The following is a 23985-nucleotide window of genomic DNA, read 5'->3' as shown; positions in this document are numbered from 1 at the left end:
CCACTTATCAACATCAACTAAGGGTAAAGAGAAAGTGGTTTGTTTGGGTCCTTCTGCTCCTTCATTGGCATCATCATCAAAAGATTATAAACAACTAAACTATGAAGAAATGGATAAATTGATGAAGGAATTTGATAGAAAGTGTAAGTTGCACTATAAGAGGGTTGGCAAGTACTCAGTCTTCCTATTTGATCCCCCACTTTCTGTAAGGTTTCATGGAAAACCAAATTCTACCAAACCATATCATGTGCATTTTATCAAAGCAAATGGCACACCTCCAAACCTAGTGGAAGACATCAATAAATAGAACATTGCCATCTCCTCCCACCTACATGAGAAAGGCTTTGACTTAATGAAAAAGATCAGATATATGAGGGATGGTCCCTTACGGAAAGGGAAAGGAATCATCAAACCTTTGATGGCACAATTTAGGTTCAATAAATCTAAAATAGGGGTAGGGTATGATGGGCAAGACAAGGTTCAAACCTCTTTTACCTTGGTGTGGGTACCCAAACAAGAGGACAATTATACCCCAGCAACAACTGATATCATAAATGTGAATTTGTCCCTCTCAAGTTCACATTCTATGGAAGAACTACCCATAAATACCTCCAATAATGAGGATGATGATGATTCCACAAAATGGGAATTTGATTCATTATCTGAGGAATCTCTCCATGATAAATAATGTGATGTTGTCCATATAGCTAGGCCTAACAACCTAGCTATTCAAAGAACAACTTATAGTTCAAGATCCACTTCACCAAGAAATATAATACATCAGGGTGGCTTAGAAGATGATGAACACATTGTAGGGTTTCAATTTCAAACCTTATTCCTTGAATTCTTTCTAGTAGAAGTCAAAGATGATTATTATGAGCCTCTTGCAAGCTCCACTTTCCTCAGAACTCTAGAAGAAATCTATGTCATAGATCTGACAGATAGAATGTATGAGCCATCTAATGAAGTTATATCTTTAAACCCCATTGAATCCTTCCCACACTAAAAATTGCTTCCCTTAATCCATCTCAAACTCATTAATTGGGATACAACCAAGCCTCATCACTTCCCTCATTTTGACACTAATAGTGAAGTTTCATCTACCTTAACATGGTTGAACCACCTCATCAATGAAGAATGAAAGAAGAGCATATGGTTAGGTTGGGTATCAATCACCTTAGTCAAACTAGAGAAGGGAAAGCATCCCAGAACCTTATTGACCACCACCAAGTTGTGGCAAATCTTGATAAAAAAATGGAAACATTAGAAGTGATGCATCCCAAGGTGAAAACCCAACTGTGGCACCTATGGATGGGGTAATTGATACCTTACCTAAACATTCTAAGGAGAAATCTTCTAGTTTGATTGAGCTGAACAAACTAGTCAACATTGGCACAAAACAAGAACCAAAGGTCATTTATTTGGCATAGTCCTTGAGTCTAGAAGAAAGGAAGGCATTCATTGAATTTTTCAAAGAAAGATAGATAAACTTTGCATGGTCTTATGTGGACATGCCTAGTTTAGAGCCAACCTTAATCCTTCACCATCTTAACATTTCTTTGGAGGTCAAGCTAGTAAAATAAAAACTTAGAAAGATGCATACCTATATAGCCCTATTAGTAAACGTAGATTTGGAAAAGGAAAAATGTATCAACACCAAATCCATTCAACCCCTAGCATATGCATCATGGATCTCCAACATTGTCCCAATATCAAAGAAGAATGGCAATATACACATTTGTATTGACTTTTGGGATTTAAACAAAGCATGCCCTAAAGATTACTTTCCAATCCCTAATATTGACACCATTGTCAATCTCACAATAGGTCATTCCATGTTTTCAATCATGGATGGGTTTTATAGGTACAATCAAATAAGAATAGTACCAAAAGATCAAGAGAAAATAGCTTTTACTTGTGCGTGAGGTACATTTTGTTGGAATGTAATGCCCTTTGGGTTAAAGAGTGCTAGGGCTACCTATCAATGGGCCATGACCACTATCTTTCATGATATGATGCATATCTTCATGGAAGATTATGTGGATGACATTCTTGCCAAATCCCATAGTTGAGAAGAACATCTTCCCATACTAGCCAAAATATTCACCCACCTAGAAGCATTCAAGGTTAGGCTCAACCCAAAGAAATGTGCTTTTGGCATCAAATTAGGCAAGTTCCTAGGATACATTGTCTTGACCAAAGGGATAGAAGTTGACCCTGAGAAGGTACAAGCCATAATTAGTATGCAACCTCCAAAGAAATTGAATTGGTTATGCTCTCTTCAAGGTAGGCTTCAATAAATTCACCAGTTCATTTCTCAGTTGGAAAAAAAGTGTATGCCTTTCACATACTTGCTACATAAAGACATTAATTTTAAGTGGGATGATCAACGTCAGAAGGATTTTGAAACACTTAAAACCTATTTGATGAATCTGCCTATGTTGGTACCTTTGGTATCACAAAAACCATTAATATTATATATTTTTGTAATTAATATATCAATTAGAGCCCTCTTGGCACAAGAAAATTACCAAAGAAAAGAAAAAGCTATTTACTACATTAGTTGTACCTTGGTCAACTATGAGCTTAATTATTCTTTCATTGAAAAGGCTTGCTTGGCCATAGTATTTGCTTCCCAAAAACTATGTCATTATCTCCTAATGCACAAAGTCAAGCTCATCTCCAAAATTGATCCTCTCAAATACCTACTTGATATGATAGCATTAATAGGTACACTAGCTAAATGGGTGATGATCCTAAGTGAGTTTGACATTGAGTATGTTGATAGGAAGGTAATAAAAGGACAAATTGTTGCTGATCAATTAGCAGATGCACCTATAGAAAGTTCCAATCCTATCTTAGTTGACTTCCCTAACATGCACATCCTTCAAATAGAGCTAAGGACATGTAAATTTTATTTTGATGGTTCATACACACACCATGGGTCGAGTGCCTGTATTTTTTTCATCATGCCACTTGGTGTTACCATCCCTAAATCTTACAAACTACTCTTCCCTTGCACCAACAACATAGAAAAATATGAAGCTTTGGTCTTGGGTCTCAAGCTAGCTTTGGAATGGAAATTTATGACCATAGAAGTTTATGGAGACTCCTAGTTAATCATCAATCAAGTTACTAATACTTATTAGACAAAAGATGAAAAATTGTTGACTTATAAACATATAGTTGATACACTCAAGGCATGTTTTGTTAACATTACTTTTGAACAAATTCCCGAAGAAAGGAACAAAGTAGTAGATGCTATGGCCACCTTGGCCTCCTTACTTCAGCTCCCAGAATAGCATGAGTGGTATAATTTCCTAGTGGAAGAGGTGGTTCAACCCACGTTTACTCAACTCGATTCCCTTATCATTTACCATCTAACCACCCTTGATTCCCTTTGGTACAGTCCCATTATCACTTACCTCCATGATAACACCATTCCATCTCACCTATCACCTAACTAAAAATGAAATTTCACTCACCAAGCCTCCCATTACACCTTGGTGGCTAATATGCTATATAGGAAAGGTCTTGATGGTACTTTATTTAGGTGCCTTAGAAAGGATGAGTCTAGGTTTGGTCTACAAGAAGTCCATGTAGGGATTTGTGGATCACACTCTAGTGGGTTCACATTAGCAAAGAAGATTCTTAGAATGGGCTATTTATGGCCAACCATGGAGAAGGATTCTATTGATTTTGTCAAAAACTACAAAAAATGTCAGATCCACGGTAACCTTGTTCACACACTAGCTTAAGAGCTAAATCCTTTGGCCATGCCATGGCCTTTCTCTTAGTGGGGTTTTGATTTTATTGGAGCCATCCATCCATCCTCCTCTAGTGGGCATAAATGGATTATCACCACCATCGAATACTTTACCAAGTGAGTTGAAGTGACACCACTTGCCAACTCTATAGGAAAATAGATCTCCTCTTTTATTCTCAAGCATATCATTTGTTAGTTCGACATAGCTCATGCCATTCTCATAGATAATGCCTTGTATTTTAAAAACCAAATAATTGATGATTATGCAAAAAATTTCATATTATACACCATTCTTCATCAATTTACTATCCCCAAGGCAATGGCCAAGCAGAAGCTACCAACAAAACTATCATCAACATCCTTAAAAGAACCATCAATGATACTAGTAGGGATTAGAATTTACAATTAAACCCCACTCTTTGGGCCTATAGGATGAGTGTCAAGACACCTACAAGTATGATAATGTTCTCTTTGGTTTATGGTTGTGAAGCCATTCTCCCTTTAGAGGTTGAGATCCCATCCTTGAAAGTTACTATTCAAGATGTCCTATCAATTGAGGATTACAAAGTGGACTATCTAGAATAGCTAGAGTTATTAGAAGAAAATTAGTGTATAGCACATGAACATCTCAAAATGTATCAAAATAGATTGTCAATGCATTACAACAAAAAGGTTAAACCTCAGGTTTTTCAGATTGGTGACCTAGTGCTTAGAGAAAATCCTAAGAACCAAGTAGCAAGGGAAAAGAAAGAAAAATGGGAGGCCAAATGGATTGGTCCTTACCTTATCATAGAATCCTTTGGGACTGGTACTTATTGACTTTCAAATTGTGATGGTATAGAATTAGTAGAACTTATCAATAACATCCATCTCAAATGGTTTTATGTCTAAAAGTTTTGAGAAAAACATCAAAAACACCAAAAAAATCAAAAAACATGAAAAAAAGAAGAAGAAGGGGGCAATAAATAGCACTTTTAGACTTTTGTAAACAATACAAAGCTTTCACTGTTGAAAAGGGGTTGTAGTTGAATGGTTAATTTTTTGTCTCTGAGACAAATTTAGGTTCTTTGAGGCTTTCCATTGCAATTAATAGAAGATAGGAATATGAGAAAGGGGTAGCATTTATAGTGGAATTATTTGGAGGTATTTGGAAGAAAATTATTTGTTTATCTAGGGTTGAGAAGTTTATAGCCTAGACTACTAGTATTTGATCTAGAATTAATTTCACACATACCCAATTGAGAAACACTCATGGGTTACAATTCTGAGGTCTTTTGGCATCAAATGTGGTTCATAGTAAGAAAAAATAACTAGTATGGCAACAATAGTAAAGCAAGGGAAACATAGCTCATAATGGAAATAACAATAACAATAACAAGAGCAAATCAAAGCCCTTTTCCTTGATTGAATGTACACAACAGTGGAAATAGCTAGTACGATAGAAACAACGGGGAGAACAACAAATTCAACAAAATAGGGAGTTTGATTATGTATTGAGATACCATAGACATGAATTGTAGGAAAATAAATGTACATCTCCACTATTCCCCTTGGCCAATGACCTCCCATATTTATTTTAGTCCTCAAGTCAACCCATTTGGCATCATAAACTCCCTTCATTGCCTCTTTAGGTACCTCATGTGATCTAGTTGCCCCCATATTCCACCCTCACAACCCTAAAATTCATCCAAAAATACAAAAAAAATCAAAATATCATCCAAAAATGCCAAAAACATTAAAAAATGGCTTATAACTACCAAAAAAATTCAAATATCATCCAAAAATGCCAAAAAAATATATTCAAAAATAGCTTAAAACTATTAAAAAATCCAAAATTCATCTAAAAATAGTAAAAAAAATCACAACTAGCCCAAAGCATTCAAAAAGGGGGGCAATTCCCATCAACAACACCCCAAAATTCCTATCAATTCCTCAATTAGGCTATACAATAGGACATCATATATTAAGAAGAAGTGTGGTAATGTTCTAAAACATTTTGTGGGACTTTGTAAAATTTGGCAAAATGTGGATAGTGTAAGAGGTGCCCCCATTTCCCTCCTCTTGTTAAGAGCAACAATTCCCCATGGATCATCAGTCTTATTTAAGTTGCAGTGGCCACAATTGGTCTAGCCTCTTTCAACAAATATGTCAATGCTATCTTGAAAGCTTAGATATCCATTGGACTCTTCCATCCTCACTCAAATAGAGGCATAGAATAAGTAAGCATAAGCATGCGAGCTTGGATTCCCCTTTTAGCACCATTTCAAGCCCAAAGCACCTTTTTAGGCCCCTCTAGCACCTTTTTCAAGGCCTACACATCCTTTTTGGACCCCTCTAGTGCTTCTTTAGGCCCAAAGTGCCCTTTTAGGCCTCTCTAGCACCATTTTCAAGGCCCACACATCCTTTTTGGACCCCTCTAGTGCCTTTTTAGGCCTAAACCACCTTTTATAGGCCCCTCTAGCACCTTTTTCAAGGCTCACGTGTCCATTTTGGACCCCTCTAGCACCTTTTTAGGCCCAAAGTGCCTTTTTTAGCCCCCTTAGCACCCTTTTCAAGGCCCACGTGTCCTTTTTGGACCCCTTTAGTGCCCTTTTAGGTCCAAAGCACCTTTTTTAGGCCCCTTTAGTGCCTTTTTGAAGGCCCCAACATCCTTTTTGGACCCCTCCAATGCCTTTTTAGGCCCAAAACACCTTTTTTAGGCCCCTAAAATGCCTTTTTAGGCCCCTAAAAAGCCTTTTTCTTCCCAAATGCCTTTTTATAAGCCCTATTTTTCCATTTTTCAAGACCTCCAATGTCTTTTGGGCCCCCAACATGCCTTTCTCAAGTTAAAAATGTCTTTTCAAGGCCCTATTTTGTATACTTGACACCCAAGTGTCCTCTTTTGGGCCCCTAATGCCTTTTCATAGGCCTCAAGAATGCTTGTCTTGTCACACACCTAGAGAAATGTCCCCTTATTGGAATTATTATTGTCTGTACTTGTTCTTCATATTCAAATAGACATTCTTGCAGACTAGTCAGAGCTATCCTCACTCTATGGATGGTATTGTTTCCACTTTTACAAAAGTTAAACCATTCCCACATTTATTGCAAAAACAAAAAAAATTCAAATATTTACCAAACATCCCAAAAAAATTTAAATATTCAAAAAAATCACTAAAACATCCAACTATACTTTGAAAATACCCAAAATACACATGATAATGCATTACAAGCAACATCAGTTGCCGCAACAGCAAACACAAAATTTTTATTCACCTATGAAAACATTAACTACATTACATCCCAACAATGTCTAATGGATCATTTATTCTGACCTCCAAGGGGAGGTGGCACAATAGGGTGTCTATTTAATGGTGTCTCTTCTAGCCTAGCCCTAGATGAAGAAGCTCCTAGTGTCAACCCCCTACATGTCCATACTACTTTTATAGGAATTGGAAACCTTCTCCCACGTAATTGCAAATTTAATAGATGTGTAAATTCTTTATCTATAAATTGCATCTCTTGCTAGTCCTCATGTGGGAATGTTTGATAATAACATCCCATCCAATAAGCATCTTCCTGGTGTACCTTGGCCATTTGGTGCATTTCCACGAACACATTCTCCACCAACTTACTTACCCCCTGTGCAATGATTGGTCATGGGGCTGCATCCCATTTCTATTGCATTTGATCAGTCATCATTTGCCAATGCTCCACGTCTACTTTTGCCTCACCCAAATGTTACTGTAGTTGCCTCACCTTCCCCTCACTTAACACTAACCACTCCTACAACTTCAATGCTAAGGAGTTCACCTTTGTAATCACTTCCCTAAATGACTCAAACTATGACTACAATAACACTAGTTCATTCTGCATGTTCTCCAAACCCACCTATGCCATCTTCATTGATTCTTGCAATCATTGAGACTTTGATCATTTGGCCCACATTCTTGCATCACTTCCCTCTACTCGCACATCTTCTATGCTCAACTCCATCTCTAGCGATTGCACTTGTGCCTGCTCTACATCTATCATCACCTATAATTGCTTTGCCTTTGTTTGTGCCCCATCCTCTCAAGCCTTCTCCATCAATCCTAGCAAAAATGTGACCTCCTACTCTACGTTCTCCACTTGCACTCCATCGCCAATAGTTTTCGTAATCCTTCCACATCCCATTATGATTGATCACTATCTTCCACCTCTAGCTGTGGCTCCCCCACATTTACAACACCCATTCACCCCTCTATTGAATCTTGTCCTAGCTTCTTAGTGCTAACCCAATAGCACATCCCACTCATTACTTGACCACCACTAACAACCCCCACATCCTTTTTAGTTTCTCCCGTAGACTTCTTAGGAGACTTCATTTCCCCCACTTCCTCCTCTACAATTCACATGCTCTTCATCTTCTCAGATAGACTATCCTCACTTGCATCATTAGCCTATCATCTACCACTCCCTACAATGCTTAGTAGGATACAATCCCTCATAACATCATTAAAGCTGACAAGGGCATTTCTTCTACCTCCATCCCCACCCATTTGGGTTGCACTGGCCTTTGTCCTAGCCAGCTTGTCTCACTTGGACCTGAAAGTAACACTTGGAGTTCTTGTTATTCCACCCACTCCTCAAAAGTTTCCCTAACATATTTCACTCTCCATCCTTGCCTCATCCATCTTCCTTGGTTAGCATCACCCTCCCACTATGACTAATTTGGTGACCCTGACATAATTTCACTTGCATGATTCCCACAACTTCTCACTATCTCCAATAATTATGCTCTACTCCCCATGCCACTTTGATTCATTATCATACTATTTGCCTCCTTATAGCTGTCATTCACTCGATCCTTGTTCTATAATAGTCTTCCATGTATCCACTCCCTACATCTTGCTACACTAGTACTTGGTACACTTGAACCTTGGCTCTAACACCCAGTCACCCAAATTTTTGCTGATGCACACTAACCACTAGATTCTATAGCTAAATCACCACTAACACATCCCACGCCTTCCCATTTTTTTGGTACAACAAGTTACCCCCTAGAAAACTTAAACAAAAGAAACAACATGATACTATTACACACAACTAGAAGCATGCTTGGTTCACACATAATGGTTTTCTACGACATCATGCACTTTTAGTACCTCGATGATGTGTTTGACTAGAGGTACCAGGATAAAGTCATGATATTTTGTTGGTTTTTCACTGTTTAACTCCTATGATCCTTTGGTTTCACACATTACTAGTTTCCACTTATAAGAGCCTCCTCTTGGATGCAATTCCATGTGTACCTTGACCAATTCTGTGCATTACCTTAGGTGAGATCCTTTCTCTGACATGCGACTAGTTGGCATGCCTATTTTTATTATTCTGTGGCTATAGCTTCTATTTCTTAGTGATTGTCATGTTTTTCTAGTACATTGTTCCTGTTTGGTAGTACTTCTTGGTGTGACAAAGTATTCATATCACTATAGCTAAGCTAGTGGTGGTTGTACTCAATCACTTTTCTCACATGCTTTATGATGACAATTAGTTTGCATCTTTTTCAAAAAGTGACACTTAGTTGCAGTCATCTAGTTTGCATTTTTCATCTTTGGTTCCTTGCATAAAGAATGGTTGGAAATAAATAAGGGTACAATTCACTGACATTACTCAGTAATTTCATGATTGGTTATAAAAAACACATGCAACACCATCAACATCATGCTCAAATCAAGCTTGTGAGCACTCATGGACTTTGTTTCTACATCCCATCCATGCCAGCATTACATGTCATAAATTCACCATTAGATTGCACCACCTCGTTTGCTTCCTTGCATGAATTTTGAACCTCAAACAATCTCCTTTAACCACCTTCCATTTCATCTAATTCATTGCATCACCTTTTCTCATCCTCCATCTTCTTCATTTCACCACTACATCCATTCATTTAGTGGCTTTTGAATCACAAATATTGACCTACCAACTCAAAGCCTTTGAATCTTAGACAATTTCATCACAATTTCATTTCATTTTCATTTCACATTCCATATCCTTTCATTTCATTTCATATTCCATTGCATTTTCATTTCATTACTCATTGCATTTCATTATATAATCCATTTCATTTTCATTTCATTACATAATCCATTTCATTTCATTTCATTACATTCTCATTTTCTTTCATTAACTATCATGTCCGTACTTATTATCCCATTTCATTTCATCACATATTGAAATTTCATTTGATTCCATTTCATATTCCCTTTCATTCTTATTTCATATGCCATAGCATTTCATTTTCATATCATTTCATTTCATTCTATATGCCATTTCATTACTTATCCTATTTAATTTAATTTCATACTCCATTTCCTTTTTATGTGTGATTTGATGGTTTCAATACATAATCCATTTCATTTTCATTTCCCATTCCATCTCATTTCATTTCATAACATATCACATTTTGTTTCACCTCATTACTCATTTTAGTTCCTTTCATTACATATTACATCTCATTTTACTTTATTCTCATTTTGTTACATATTACATTTTGATTCACCTCATTTCATTTTGTTTTGTTATATATTCCATTTCATTTCATTTCATTTCATTCCTCATTTTTGTTGGTGTTTGAAAATGTTACTGGTTTCCAATTACCCCGATTACAAGATGATACATCTAGGAGCAACTAACTCCCATTTTCAACACATCATTTCAAACACTAGGCCAACTATAAGGCTTGACCCTTCTTCTACTTTAGGCTCTGCAAAACCTAGGTGGGTGAACCTTAGATCCAATTAATATGGTACCAGTGAAAAACATATCCTTGGATCCAACAATGCAAATAAAAATGCTTTATATCTCCTAATAACTCATGTAATGACATAGATCTACGATAGCAAATTGCAAATCTAGGAAATTCATAAGTTGAGTGATGGTTAAACTATTCTAGCTTTTCAACATAAAATGTAAAGATGACTTGAATTTGATTTGATTTTATGTGGGTGGGGAAAGTGGATGAAAACCATGTGTGAACAAAAAACTTAGGATCCTGTAATAGATCAGTGCCTCATCCATTGGGCAATTCACGAATCTCCCTCATGCATTTTGGATATCTAGAACACAATTCTTATGCCAAGACTCCTAATCTATCCATTTACCTTGTAAATTGGATATCAATGTTCAATCTAAATCTCATTCTTACCTGATATCCTCATATATAAAATTGCAACCTTGTTAAATCTCTAAAGCATTTATATAATTCCTTGAATTACGAGCAACAATGAAGTAGCATATAGCCTTAAGGGATTGCAACTATGATCTAGACACTTTTTTCCAAGACCATAAAACATCACATCTCAATTGAGAAAGGAGACAAGATTTAAACTGAAACTAAAACTTGTTGTTCCTTGTATTAATTTCCTTGAAATAATACATTCAAATGCATGAAATTAACTCATAAAGAACCTAATAAACTAGACTATACAGTGAACAAATGTGATCATACGAGAGAGAAAATGGTGGGAATGAGAAGCTAATGGGATGGGAAGGGGTATCACAGCCAAAGCAAAGCTTCATGGCCTCGAACCAGCACATCCCAAATCTTCCATTCAGAGTTCATCAATTCCAGGGCCAGTTCTACTAAAGCTTCATTCTAGAGAAAACTTTCCTAATTTTTCAACCCTTACAATAAAAGAAAGAAAGAAAGATATAGGAAGAAGTGAATTCCTAGATTTGATCTATGCCTAACATGTGTCCACTTGGAATTGAATGCTTTTTAGTTGCAAAACATCCTTTCTCTTTCCACACATTGATCTGATTTGATTTCATCATTACTCTGTAACTAATTTGAAAAATACCTATTTCTAAATGATGAAAACATTTTGCATTCAAAATATCTAATAACCTTATGAAATGCTTGTGAAAATTGAGTTTTTAATGAATATGGGTGACAAAATTTGACCTTAACTCTATTTTCACTACCTTTTAACCACATTTAGGTCATTACCATGTCAAAAATCAATTTTGAACTTTGTCACCTAAATACAGTTGCAAATTGGGAACCTAAGAGAAAACCTGTTATAGCTCAAATAGACTACTTCTTGTGCAAAAACTAACTACATAATTGGAAAATTCAGATTCTCCTAATTCCAACGATATATAACATCACATATTTTTCTTACCGCAAACTCCCTAAATCTCAATTTGAAAATATGCCCCACTAGTATGAAGTTTAGGTCAACAACTTCAATTTTGCAAAAATTTAAAATATTCTAATGTTTGAACTTTATAATATTATCTTTTTGAATTTAAAATACCTAAACATGCACCTTTTTCTTAAAAATTTCCATTTTCAAACTTTTTATATTTTTGCCATCATATTGCCCCTCGGATCAAACCATGTTTGACCGAGTGCCATGTGGTGCTTTGTGATTGGTCAACCCCTAGCACCACATCATCACAAGCTAGGACCTACAGCCACATGGTGCTTCCCCACTTTCTCGCTTGGCTTAACTCCCTCACAACTCCAAATTATGGGCAAGCACCAGCTATTGGATCCCACCACGTGGTGAAATCTTATGGCTCCATCTTAGGCCCCACCAGATCACTTCCCTCTTGAAACCTATGCCATGTTTTGTAACCTAATTTATCTGATGGATGCCATGTGTCTCCTTGCAATTGACTACTGGGTCCACCTCACTTCTCTGTCACAAGCATGCCACATCACTTCTGAGAGTGACCCACTGACACATGTCAGTTAGGGGCTTTCCCACATTATAGTTAGCAAGGTGCTGACTATGCATGTGGGAATCCACCTACACGACATGTGTTCCTCATGCCATGTTAGCATCCTAGAATTCGTGCCTAGCTGGAAACTCCTCTGCCATATGGCATGATCCCACATAAACACAATATTTAATCCTTGAGCATCTTGCTTTTGTAGGCATATGCCCACCATCTGATTGAGACATGTGTCAAAATCTTGCACACCTTTGCTACATTAGCATATACCATTGCTTGGTTAAAAATTTGTTTATGTCATTCTCCAGCTGTTATCATTAGTGGGGCCCCACCACTACACATAAGGCTTCCAAAAGCCTCCCTTTTCAATTCATGTTAGATGAGGAGTTGTAGTGTATTTAAATAAATCTAAAAATGAATCCACAAAGAATGTGGGATATATGTGTGCAAACATTTTTCCCTTGCCATGAGCAATTTAGCTGCCATGAAAACTCTAGCTTTCACCAACAATGTAGCTCCTTCTTCATGCTACAGCTATATTCTTATGGTGTCTCTTGCCCTTCCATGTGGGCTCTCCTATGCCACTTCAAGTTGCTAATAACTCTCCTTGTGTTTGTGCAGGGTCTCTTTTTGCAAGTGGGAATCTCCTCATTTAGTGTGAAGTGCTATTTCTTATCAGTGTGCCTGCCTTCAATGTGTGAGTCATATGCTATTTTCTATTTCATGCATGTTTTTCCTTGCTTCATTGATGCAAGCTTCCTTTTTGATGGGCATAATCTTCCCTCCTTTTTACATTGGCATGAGTTCCTCAACATGTTCAATGAAATTGTGACTCCATGTGATGAGAGCTTCCTTTGTTTTGTTGGCATCTTAAAAAATTGCCGCTCCTTTTATATTGGGCTGTCTTTAAAATTTGACTACATTTTTTGGATGCTTGTTGCCTCTTTTAACATCACCCCTATTCTTCTTCTAGCGTGAAATTCCCTTTACTTTGCTCCATCCTACTCTCCTTGGTGTCTTATTATATTGTGTTGTGTGTCAATATCCATAAACGTTGCAACAGAAAGGAAGGAGGAAGAAATTGATGTCCTCATTATCCCATCGATGTTGAAGAGGATGTTGCATTGATTTCATGGACTTGTATTGAAAAGATTCTCTTTTAATAATGGATATTGAAGATTTTGGAGCTCGAGCTTAAGAAAGAATATGCAAATTTCACATGGGTGCCCATCTAAGTTTATTCAACATGGTCACCACTATTAGTAATTAGCAGAAAGAGAGATTTGATTTGTCTTGTGAAGTTGCATATCTTTAGGAATAAAAAGCATTAGTTTATCATCCACCCATGAGTATCTTTCTTCCTCTTTCTGGTGCCTCTTTTAGAAATCCATGCCTCCTTATCTGCTCATTCTTCTTCATTTGGAGCATTTTTATCTGCAAGAGTTATTTCATACAGCCTTCTTTTTTGCTCTTCAATCACTTTCTCTAATTTTTCCTCTGTTGTAAATATCCATTACATAGTGAATTAGCTTATGCCAAAGTTGTATTAAAAATTCCAGGTGAAGATGATAACATAGATTGCAGGTCATCCACCATGTCCCCATTGGTAGTAGACCTTTCTTGTAATTTTGATGGCAACTTGTTTTTAGTTTCAAGTAATGGGAAGAAAAATGTAGAGGAATCATATTTTCAGTTAATCTGAGGCTTAGTTGGATTCTCACCAATAGAGGAACAAAAGGTGATGTATATCTTTCAATTTGGAGGCCTTTGGAAGTATAAAAGCACAATTGGGGCTCTAATAATAATTTTACAATTGGGTTTGAATCCATTCTGCTTGGTCATATTACTTTGCCTTAAATTAGTGGCATGTAGCATAAGAGTTTGCATCATATTTCAATGACCAATATTAGATCATTTTCACTATGTGGATGCTGTAGTATTTAAAATTTGCACATTTTATCAATCTTATGCAATTAGTCAAGCCCCAAAGTAGGCCCGGCTAAAAAAAATTTTGTTTCCAAATGACTAAATTGTAGAACTAACTTATTGAGAATGTCTAATTGATTGAAATCAAATTTTATCCTAGACTGATCATTTAAAACTCATTTTACTATTAATCTATAAACTATCAATTTAATGCCAGAGGGCCCTTTGATTGGCTTTAAAAACTGACCCAAAGACCTGATTGGGCTCTAGAATCTAACCCACTGATTCTCTATTCCACATACTTTTACCATGTTGAATCTTGTCTCATAAACAATTTGGGTTCAAAAGATATTCGCTGTCAAAATTGTTCTCTTAGAACTGCCTGCAAGAAAACATGTCACGAAAAACTAAATTGGGTTTAGAATCATCTTTAGAAACTGGGTAAGCTAACACTTGGGAAGACAAAAACTGGGGTATTGATTCACTGTCATGGGGAGAGTATGGATCTACAATTTGGGCTCATGAAAAATAACAAGACACAAATGGCAAGCGGTCAAAGTAGGCTACTTGGATTTGCAAACTAGAAACACTAATAGAAAACATTTTTTTTTGTGAATGGAAATGACCAAGGAAAGTGTGCAAATGGATTTGACATGACTTGAAAATTGGCACATTTAAAGTATTTTCGAAAGAAAACATAGTGGTACAATCCATTTGACCTCACCTATCATAGATTTTAGGTTAAAACATCATGAACAAGGGTTCCAACAACTTTGCATATGCTGACATCAGTAAAATGTTAGAAATTGTGATTGGGATCACATTCAAAAACTAATCAAATGGATTCACCATGAGCTAAAACTTGAAACATAACAAGTTTCTAATATCTAAAATGCAACACAAAAGAAAATTGATCATTTTAGTCAACTAGGTCAAAATTTGTAGCACGTCAAATAGGGCTTCCCAAAATTTTAAATATTTCATATCAACATGACATTGATAACTGACCAACTTTGAGGGATTCAAAACCTAGGAAAATGGACTCGAAATGACTCAAAATTTGAAACATAAGCTCTTGGGTATGGACACTAATAAATTCCAAAGTACTGTGTCATGAAACATTACTAGGTGTGAGATATTAAGTTGCAAACAAGGCCTCTTGTCACTATTTGATACTTGGGTGAAAATGCAGATTTGAAATTTGCTCAAAATGGGACTTCACAAAATGGCTCAAAATGACACTTTAACTTTATGGAACATGTGGGTAGGTAGAATGGAAGGTGTTAGAAACATTAACACCTCATAGGACTCAAAGGTACAGTCAAGTACAATCTCATTTAAAAGCATTTATAGGGCTCAATTTTCTCAATGGTACTCAAAATTGACCATGCAATTTTTAGTCCCACCGATTTCATTGCATTTTAATTACTCATTTCATTGTATTTTCATTACATTCTATATTTCATTTTATTAAGTCATGATTCACACATTTTTATCACATTTCGTTTCATTACCATGACATTCACCTCATTACAAATCATTTCACATTTCATTCCATTATATTGCATTACAAATCATTTTTAGTACCTCATATTATATTTCATTATATCACATTCTATTTTTCTATTTCATTCAATTTCATTACATCTCATCTCACTATTCATTTTGTTGCATTACATTACATATCATGTTATCACATCTTATTTCATTTCATGTCGTTACATTCATATTACCACATCACATTTTCATTATATCATCAGTAACCTACCATATATTCTAAATCGTGATCCATCTGCATTAATCATTCACATATATATACACATCCTCATCCATTGCCACCATAATCATCAAATCAAACAATTACATGACAACATAAGTCTAATGATATAACAAGTGCACACATCTAAAACATTAATAAGCTCAAATATCTGATAAAGCAACACGAAAAATAGATAGTCTATCAAAAGGCTAAAATCACATGAACAATAGATAAAATGCATCAACACAAATATCCCATGATCATATAACATGAAAGAACATAAATCAAGGATCGAATAAGAACATTTGTATAAATGTCTAGTGAACATTACAAGAATAATCATATATCATGAAGAATGAGGCCACAACACAATAATATACACTCATCCCTATGGGGGCACCTGATCTAGTAGTCCCTGCTCACTAGGGACACCTGTATCCTCTTGTCATGCCTACTCTATCGCATCTGTTGATGGTGCAACTAGTCCAATCACAATCACCTAACTCGAAGATGATCCATATGTCTTCAATGGTGGTGGTGGCCTTGGTGTCATCACTGCTATGAATGTTTGCAAGGTACTTGACACCTCACCCATCTGAGCCTCTATGGCACTCATTCGAGCCTCCAAATCAATTGATCCTCTAGACCTCTTTGGTGGCTATGCCTCTGGTGGTACTTACTATTGCACCTGTGGCTATACACTTGGTGGATCTCTGATAGGCCCATGCACTCATGGCCTTTTTCGGTGGACAAACTGTACATCCTTTGGTAGTCTTGCCCTCATTTTTTCTATGCCATCACACTACCTAACCATCCCTCCTCTCACCCATGCACCACACCGGCCATGAATACCTCTAACTCTCCCTACACCCACTAGTCCTTGCACTGGGTCTTGTACCACTCCCCTCTATGGTAACACCATGGCTACCTAACCTTGTCTCCCCTATGCTCTACCCACTCTGACCCTGGCTCATCATACCCCTCTACCTCTATCTAGACCATGCTCATGATCATCATCCTCTTCCCACTTAATGACTTATCAATACTTGACATCGACTCAGCTAGATCTATATACCTAGGGAAGGGATGATCTCAAAACCACCGTTCATAATCCCCCTCCATCCCTACATCCATTACCCCATCTCATAAGGCCCAAGGCTATAGTGTATTTATCATTTGTAAAAAGGCCTCTAGACAAGCCTCATACTTGAGCATCAACCCCCACACTACTCTCTCTGATTAAACTTAGGCATAATGTGATGTCCCTTGTGGTATGCCTTGCAATTGACTAAACTACCTCACTACTCGCTTGAAGAAAAATCACTCAAGTATAGAAGAAATTTGACCAAGAAAATACTTCAAGCTAAAGAAATATACCATCTCATTATCATCCTCTACCCATAGCTCTATAAATTTGTAAGGTCTCCATATGACCTCATCAATATCATCCAAAATATGGCACTAGTACTATGTCTTGGTTGCTATCATACACACACTAGATGTGTAATGGGTAGATGCTCCCATGTCCATACTTATAACAAAATGACCCCTACAAATAATGTTGAGGCCCTGAAATATACAACTTGGTGTAAATCATGATATAAATGAGCCAATATATAGCTACCCCATGCAAATCTCTGTAGCCCATCAATCATCTCCTAAATTAGTCCATCCCATCCAACTAGACACCCTCAACCTCAAAAATCTAGCAAGAAGAACCCTCCTATCAATCCTTCCTATACTACTTGTAATGCATCATACTACAACATCTAAAACTAGGACATGCTATCATCACCAATACTATCATCTCTGAACAAGTTTCAAAATGCAGCCACACCAGTAGTCTGACCATAATATAGTTGGGATCTAGAAAATCCTATACACATCCTTGGGAGTCACTTTCATCTCCCCCATTGGCAAATGGAATGGGTTGTGGTCTGAGTACCATCACTCGACCACAACTATCAATAGTCCCCTGTTCACTCAAAACTGGGCAATCTATAACAAATATGTGAAGCCACACCTATCTATCACCTACCTATCTACATCAAAAAATTAGCCCACTGAATCTAATGGCCATAGATAAAGTCCTCGTACCATGAGCATTTTCCCACACACCTATTATTCATCAAGGAAACACAATGCATCAGTTTTTTGTCACAAAGTGATAATCAAAAATCAATCTCATCATTACATCTAGATATCTAGCTACTAATTCTATCTTGGACCTATTGCTCATCTTTCTCTATCTTGAGTTAGACTGGCTTGGCTTCCCTACCCTGTATCCCAAGTTGGGGCATTACCTATCTATTATCGGATCGATCCTACAAACATCACTTCATGCATACCTAATTACTAATGTTTACTTTCTATGTCTATCCTTGACTGATAGACCAAGCTTCTAATTTTGGTATTTTCCTATGCTCAATAAAGGACCTATACCCTATTTTCACTCTTCAATAATCTTTTTCATCAATTAGGTTCCAACATTCTACCAAATAAGTTCCAAAATTCAAATAGCCTACTACAACTTTCAAAAGCACCCTTCCATATCATAAATGCACTATTCAATCCCATACGTGCTATTATATCATGAAGATGCACCATTTTATGTGAATGCACTACAAAATTATTTACATGTGCTCCAATACTTGTTGAATGCGTTATTTCCTTATATGTGCTACAACAATGCTTATATGCACTATTTTATTCTTGAGATGCACTATTATAGTCAGATGCACTACAACACTATGTGTATGTGCTATGGAATTATTCATATGCACTGTTTGGATCATATGAACTATTATATTCCTCAGATGTGCTATAATTTTACCATATGTGCTAGTCTACCTGACATCTAGGGTTTCCAAATGCACAAAAATGTCCTCCACATGTGCCAAATCATTACCCATATGCACTAAAACAATGCAAATGCACTAAAAGAATCTTCAAATGCACTAAACCCCTAAAATCACACACATCTACCCTAAAAATTTGTTCAAAAAACTCCCAAAACACAGGTAAAAAAGATAAATCTCAAACAAAGACGATCTTGGTGACTTATTGGGGCACCATAGTTAGCTAGACGCTCATATTGATGGCCCCTCTCAAACCTATGCTCATGGAATGGAACCACCATCCTCACTGACTTAGAACTACAAATCACCAAATGCAAAAGGAAAAAAGTGAAAATGACGAGGATAAAAGGTTCTTTTGACCTATTTAATACCCCCTAAGTGGCATTTATATCACCTTTTAAAATTATTCAGGCCCTATTGGCACCTTTTGCTCACCAACCTTGACTTGGATATCATATCAAACCAATCTAACTATCTTTTCTGCCAATCTCCTACCATGTCAGAAATAAAATTGGAACCTACTCAAATTTTTCATTTTCTTACTTTCTTCCAATTTTATTTCTGAGGGGGTAGTATATTTGTATCAAATTGGGGCATCCAAGCTGGGGCATCAAAATTTTCTAAAATATAAAAAATGTCCTACCCTAGCTAAAAATTTTCAAACATCAAAACCAAGATATCTGAACAAAACCATTCCAATGTGAAATCAACATTATAATCCAATCATCAAATCAGTGACAATGAAAACATCAAATCATCAATGATTAAACCAAGCCATCAATATATAGAGACTATGACAATGAAAAAATGAAAGAATATCATCAAAAAAACATCTAGTCATCAGAATTTGACCTAAAATCAAAAAATCAAGATAGTATTTGAATTAATATGCTTCACATATTAGCTCATAGAGGGGCATTTGTAGACACCCAAAAATTGGCAAAGACTTAAATCACACAATTCTTATCAATCAAGTCCAAATTAAAGAGAAAATAAGAAGAAACATAATAGACTTTCAAAACAAAAGTTGCATCAGGTCATGAATCACCTATCAAATCAACAAGACCTAAATCAACTTTAAAAGAGGAAGAAAACAATTCAAATTCATAAAATAAAATTCAAAAAGGGAGGAAGGAAAAAGACAAAGTGTTGAAAATAAATCATTTATTAAATCAATAAAATAATTTTATCCTCACAAGATTGAAAATTTCCTTTTACCATTTAAAAGAATTTGAAAAATTCTCATATTATCCTCAAAACCAAGTCTATTGGACTCTTCCTCCTGGCCTCTTATGAGATATTTTGAGTTTCACTTTCATATTTTGAGTTTAACTTTCACCCCTAGTCAAAAGTGAAAATCCTGGTTCTTAGCCCAACCCCTTCCAAAATCCTATAAATAGGAGGGAAATCCAAGAGGAAAAGGGACCCAAGTTTTTATGCATCTAAACTATAGGCATATTTAGACTCATTGCTTTAGAATTTTCATTGTAGCAAGTTCATAGCATTTTTAGCATCATTTTCTATCATTTAGCTTCATTTATTGCATATTTAGTTCATAACATGATCATTTCAAGAGAATTTCTAAGAGTTATATTTCACATATAATTTGCATTTTAGTCATAGATCTTGCATTTTTCATTGTAGATATGCATTTTTAGCACAATCCCATTCTAGAACTATCACTAAGATGTTGGTCTAAGAGCTATTTTAGTAGTTGTAGTTAGGGAGACATGAGACACTTGTAGATATTACATTCTAATGATGATATTTTGGGTCTAGTGTAGTTAGTCATTAGTCCATTTGCCATCTACGCTAAGGTTTCATGAGTATGCATTCACACTATATACAATTAGCTAATACAATGCTATTAAATAAATAATGATAATAAAGTTATATTAAACCTAATATGAAAATATAAAACGAGGAATTTATTATTATTTAATCTATATTATCAATGGAATAATTTAGTATGATATTTTAAATAATAATAAAAAATTCAATGAGTAAATAAAGAAATAAAATTAATACAAGACATAATATTGTAGAAAGTATGTTATCTTCCTAAATAGAATTTAATAAAAAATAATAATAAACACAAATAAGTAAGTAAAAAAATAATATAACATAGAATAATATAAATTAACTAGATCTAATGAAAAGTTAAGAGATGTTTAACAAATAGGCAGAACTCCTTAAAATTAAGATATAAAGGGGAGGAGAGTTTATTTTAGAGAGAGGGAAAAGGAAGAGGAGAAGTTAGGAGTTCAAAAAGGAAAAAATGAAAGAGGAAAGCAATATGAAGAAAATAAGGAAGTGACTTTCTAAAAAGGTGTCAATGATATAAAGGATGTGAACCTTCAAAAAGACCATTACTATGAATAGTTTGTGACTCTTTAAAAATATTGTGATTATAAAGTATTGGGACTTTTCCAAAGCATTTTAGTTATCAAGTTTTGTTACTTTTCAAAGGATTTGTATTATGAAAGGTTGTAACTCTTGAAAATGAAGAAATAAAAAAGTATATTTATTCCTTTCCCTATAATTATAAAAGGAAGAATTTTAGAAAGTAAATATAGAGTTGAGATAATCTAGAACTAATAATTCAATGAAGGGTTGAATAAGGATAGAGCCACATGGACCAAGAAAAGAAGAAGGTAAGAAAGGTATGTTTATGTATTATATTTTTCAAATTATATTTATGAATTTATTTATATTAATGAATCATACTTTTGGGTAGTATTGTAATATCTCATGGGGTTAACACCATGGAGATTAATGAGACTTGAAGCATGGGGTATGGGAGATGTCAATATCTCCATTTGACCACCATGGCCAAGAATCAATGGATAATCTCTATGTGCCAGAATATCCTGATGATGTCAACATATGCATATGTGATTGGCCTTGGATAGAGGATGTCTCATCCAAGAAGAATCTTGAGGGGTGTGCTTCTAGGAAGATGACAAGTTAGCTATGAGCTAGGAAGCCCTATCAAAGGTGTCCTTAAGATTGGGGTTATATTAGAGGGTAGAATAATATAATTAGTTCTATTATTGTTACGATTATAACTACTATTTTATAGGTATCACTTCTCCAAAAATAACCCTAATAAAGGGGACATTAGAGTGGTATCAAAGCATGATCCTTCCATCATTAGGTTTAAAGTGAATCTAGACAAATAATTTATATAAAAAATTTACGTGGTGCAAGACAAAAGAATCCCCAAAGGAGACGTCCTAACCAAAAAATAACCATACAATGAAATATATATAATAACATAGAGATTTAGATCTAGAATAACACCAATTACCATAATAGAATCATTAGAGTTTCATTCAACATGCCTGACTATAAGGCCTTTTGGGTTACGACCAAATACATAAGAAATTACAAAAGTAATTCTGCTAGACCTTGCAAGATCCAACTCCTAGCTAGTCTAGATCCACAATTTGGTAGAGAACTTCAAGAAGAATCTAAATTTGTGCTCACAAGTCACCAAGAAACCTCCTTGTTTCCCAACTCCACACTTAGCTACTAGCTTTGCTCAAACTTTGGTCCTCTCGACTACTCGTCTTCTCCATGTTGGATGAATCATAATCCCTCTAGACTGCACAAGACCCTTTACTTATACTAAACCAAGACATAGTTCAGCCTAGCCAATTACATTAATTAAATACACCCACATTAATTATACCCATTAAGCCACAAGTCACCTTGCAACAGATGTTAAATACTTAGAACATACCCCAAGTTTACAATGCATAACTAACATAGAAGACCACATAAGAGTTCACCCACTTAAATATAGGTCCACATGTCATCAAACTATCCAAATATAACATCACACATGCTAAATCCCTTGGATAAAAGCTCATGAATACATTCTCAAAAGTTCACTAGTAAATTAGGAACATGGACCAATAGTGGCCAAAATTATTCAAACTCCAAGATGATTACTCCAATCATCATGTGCACTTAGGAAAATGTTGTCAAATATGTCTTGACCATAACTCTGACTCTGCAAACCATAACTCCATAAATCTAAGCCCAAAGCCTCTACATATAGGATCAATGACTACCCTAGGATGCTCCTACATTAGATAGCCCAAGTGTGAAGAAAAGATGTTCTTAACAACTAGAAGAACATCATTTAGGGTTTAACACATAAAACCCAAACTGATCCTTCATGTCCTCCACCATATAAAATTGTACACTCTTTTCACTATTCCACTTCTACAACTCTTTTATTGCAATTGTCTTTAGTGTGTAACAAATCTTCCTTCCATATTGATCTCTAACCCTTTCAGAATCCCTTAATTCAACTCAAATTCCAAAACTCAGGTTCCTTCTACTAAAATCTACATTCTACAAAGGAATTAGGGAATGCTTTCTTCCACCCTTCTCAATAGTAAACACATTCTTGACACAAACATGCTCAACCATGCAACCATAATGCCAAGGTCTACCAAGTAATATGTGACAAGAATTCATGTCCACAATATAACACGTAACACTTGATCCTTTTACCACCCAATCTAAAAATCAACAAGACATTTCTCTCTCACTTCCAAAGCATTCTCATCTTGTAACCAAATTATCTTATAAGGACACATATGTCTCACTCTCTTCAAACCAATTTTTTGAACCATCTCCTTAGAAACTAGGTTATTAGTACTACCACCATCCACAACCACATTATAGATCTTGCCTCTAGACTTAAAATGAGTCCTAAAAAAATTATCCCTTTGACAAGGTTCCAATGTCTTCTTTCCATGAAATAATTTACGAATAAGAAAATTCTCCTTATCTTACTCAAGTTCATTCACCACAGTAGTTCTTCTATTGCTAGCCTTCTATTAACACCCAAAAGGTTTGTGACCTTCTTCACCATATCTATAGCAAGTGCCCTTAAATGAACCTTTGTGTGTCCTTAGAGCATACTAATAAGCATCTCCAATTGATTAAATATT

This window comes from Cupressus sempervirens, chromosome 5 (genome assembly GCF_028749045.1).
Source record: "Cupressus sempervirens isolate cs-2001-9-10 chromosome 5, ASM2874904v1, whole genome shotgun sequence".
NCBI classification, from domain to species: domain Eukaryota; kingdom Viridiplantae; phylum Streptophyta; class Pinopsida; order Cupressales; family Cupressaceae; genus Cupressus; species Cupressus sempervirens.
The sequence above is the reverse complement of the archived record's forward strand: the minus strand, read 5'-3'. Positions refer to the sequence as shown.